Genomic DNA, 3,603 nt, shown 5'->3' with positions numbered 1-3,603 from the left:
AAATATTATAATGTAGATACAAGAATTTTATGCCTCGCTATCAACACTATCTATTTGAAAGAACACTGCGTTTAAGTATTGCAGTGGGCATCAGACTAATTGCTTGATACAGCCATACCAATCGATGTATTGTACCGTGAATGTTATGCGAGATTGATAAGCCGGTGAGGTGCGCGCCGACTCAGCATTAGTCGCCGTCTCCAGACTTGTTTTATAGCAAATAAGGTTAGTGAAGAAGCTTTTGAATACCTTACTACAAAATTTGTACAAGATTAAGATTTATTAAATATTCTATTAAACAATTTATAAATACATGATATATTAAACATTTATTTGCCTTTCATTTTTGTATCTTCAGAATAATATTTCAATTTTATGTATACAATAGGTCAAAGATTTTTAGGTAATTTCGTTATTTTACGCTCGATTTCAATTAAAAATATTATAAAGCATTTGAAATGAATTTTAAAAAATTCAAAAAAGTTTAAGGATCTTCATGTAATTTAAAAATATGTTTAAGTATTAAAATAGATTTTCAGGACTTATTTGATTTAAAATTGTTCTTAATTTATAATTAAATATCAAATAATTTCATAATTTAAAAGAATTTAAGAGATTTTAAGTAATTTTGAAGAATTTTTAAGGAATTTCAGTAGAATTTAAATGAGTTTTAAGATTTTAAAGTAATTTTAAAATATAAATAATGTTCTTAAATTCTTCAAAGTCAGTTAAATCTCTTGAAATCTTCGTAAATTTTTAGAAATCATTTAAAATCGATTAAATTTCTTGAAATATGTATTAATTTCTCTAAAATCTTTCAAAATATCTTGAAATATTTTTTAATTTATTTAAAATCTTCTTTAATCACATAAAATATTCAATAATAATTTGTAATATTTCTGAAATTATTATATTATGAATATATTATAATAAGCTTCGCAACATTTTTTATAGAATGGTTTGCCAAAATTTGCAGACGGCCCTGCACAGCTGCAGGATATATTTCAGATTTTTTTCTTTAAACTCGAAGCTAGGTTAGCCGCGAGGCTTTAGGAGTTAGGAATGCGAAGCATTTAGGTTTCGAACCCGCAACAAATAAAAATTTTCATAGCGTGCGATTATAAATAGTGTAGTGATTGTGTAATATATTATAATTGTGTACTCGAACATGTGAACGACCGGGGTAAGAGCTGCCACTGCTTTTGGCACAAGAGGTTAGTGTCAAAATAAAAATTTTTGGAATAGCAAGAACCACAGTTGTCAACGCAGTGACCGCTCGATAATTCCCACGAGCCGCTCGTGCTAATGGCAACAGCAGCGCGAGCTCGGTAAGTGTTGCGCTTATCCCGGCCAGTTCTTGGGCTTGACAACAATCTTTCGTTTTAATTTTCAATAGCGCGTGGTGTCAAATAGCTCTAATGTTAAGTGAAAATCGCGTTTGTCGCTCGACTCATTCGCCGCAATACCGAATGCTGAAAGTATTAAGGGAAAACGTAACATGATCAAATGTAGTTTTACCATTTAACCGGAAATTTAGAAAAGAGAAATTTGTGCAACTTTTTAGAAATGTAAGAGACTTTTCGAATTAAATTTTGATATTTTAGTTGTTCATATTAAAATTCAACTTTTAATGACTTTTTTAATAAACGAACTCATAAAGTGCGCTCAGATCATTTTAATTTTCGCAATACAATCTAAAGAAAATATTTTTGAAAACAACTTTCGAATTAGAATTAGCCTTTTTACTAATGGGAATATAAAATTAAAAGTCATAAAAGTACCTGAAGCTTAAGTAAGGTAGGGTTTGAACTTAACAAAATTTGTTTCTTTATGGACGAAAGTTGAATCTCTCGTAATCTTTTACATTTATCAAATGTATTATCAACGCATAAATATTATCATTGTTTTAAGCATAAAAAATGCAAAAGATTTTTGAGGTTAAAAGTGATGAAAAATTATATACTCTGATGTTTCAAACAATTACGATTTGCATATGCAGGTTCATTCATCTCGATCAGCTGATGCTGCTCATAGCACAATTGTTATATTGCGGCGAATGAGTCGAGCGATAAGCGCGCTTGTCACTAAACATTAGAGCTATTTAACATCACGCGATATTGAAAATTAACACGAGAGATTGTTGCCAATCCCAAGAACGGACCGTGCTAAGCGCAACACTTACCAAGCTCGCGCTGCTGTTGCCATTAGCACGAGCGGCTCGTGTGAATTTACGAGCGGGCACACTGTTGGCAACTGTGGCTAGTGCTTTGAAAAAAATTCATTTTAACACTAACCGCTCGTGCCCGAGTTTCTCCGTGTAATAACGCAAAAGATTAAAAATTTTTTCGGCGAAATATTGGTTTCGAAACTTCTTTGATATAGACTGTATTTTAGCTAGAAGTTTAGATTTTATACAACTATTTTACGTTTTTCGTATACCCTACCTTTCAATCGAGGTTAGTCAACCCGACCTTTAAATTTTATAGAACTTTGTAACCCATTTCGTGAAAATATCTAAACGCAATGTAATACAAAGACGATTTATATTTTTTCTTTGTATCTTTAAAAAATAATTTTCAACGAAATTATTGGAGGTGCAGCTGAGAGCCATGCGTATGGTTGATTTACCCCAACCAAATTCTGTCTGACACAGCTATCTTGTGTTAAGAAATATCTATTATAACATATAACTGTAGCACTAATATTGCTTCAATAATTATGGTATGGGTAAAATACGCAAATCGTATCGCTGTAGCTGAGCGAACAATACATTATGGTTGGAATAACCAGAATTATGCGTGTATCGTCGAATTATTTCTTTTAGTGTACACTTCTGTATTGTAATTATGAAAAACTTATGTTTTGCAGGTGCAATTTGTAGACTTCATTCCTTTGCGAGTGTATAATATTTCTATAATATATTTTATAATATTTAATTATAATATTTCTAAATAAAAATATAGGTAACTATATGAACAAGTGTATATAATTATTGTGCTCTTATCATCTTCAACTCCAACACTAAGGCCAAGACCACCGCGCCACGCTGCACGCTTCGTGCCTCATGGTGTATATGGGATAAAGAAAAAGTCAAAAACTGATTGTGAGAGCCGGGAACCACTGCGGTCCCACTTTTCAAATCTTATACGTGAAATCCAATGAAGAAAGGCAATCGATGTCCGAAAAAAATATCAAAGTTGATTTACCAAATCATCTTCCCATTCCTGGAACAAATACTGATGATTACAGAGCGCTGTTCACTTTAGATGAATTAATTTTTATCAAATGGCTGCTTATCTTTAAGATATTATCAGGAAATAATAGATTTATACAGAAAGTTGGTGAATAATTCATGCTTATTACGTAGCATAGTGTGTATTAGTTGTTTAATTGAAAGTAACTAATTAAACACTCTTCGTAGGAACTTAAAATTCCATGTATTCATAAAAAAAATTTCTTTGAACAAAAAACTTTTTTTTTATACGTGAAACTTGGTTATAATTAACCAAAGGGGGAGGGTCGGTAAGGCCGGTTTTTGGCCTAATTTATTTTTGGACCAAAAAATCTGAAAAAATCATGGTAGTATCTTATAAGTATCCCGAG

The 3,603-nt window shown here is 31.4% G+C and overlaps 1 protein-coding gene across 8 annotated transcripts in view; it reads left to right on the top strand.

The window, feature by feature from the left end:
* The window catches only part of LOC117178167 (protein groucho-like), a 397,186-nt gene that overhangs the window by 136,470 nt on the left and 257,113 nt on the right, over nt 1-3,603 (top strand). The window lies entirely within an intron of this gene.

Source organism: Belonocnema kinseyi, chromosome 8, assembly GCF_010883055.1.
Source record: "Belonocnema kinseyi isolate 2016_QV_RU_SX_M_011 chromosome 8, B_treatae_v1, whole genome shotgun sequence".
Classification (NCBI taxonomy): Eukaryota; Metazoa; Arthropoda; class Insecta; order Hymenoptera; family Cynipidae; genus Belonocnema; species Belonocnema kinseyi.
The sequence above is the reverse complement of the archived record's forward strand: the minus strand, read 5'-3'. Positions and strand labels throughout refer to the sequence as shown.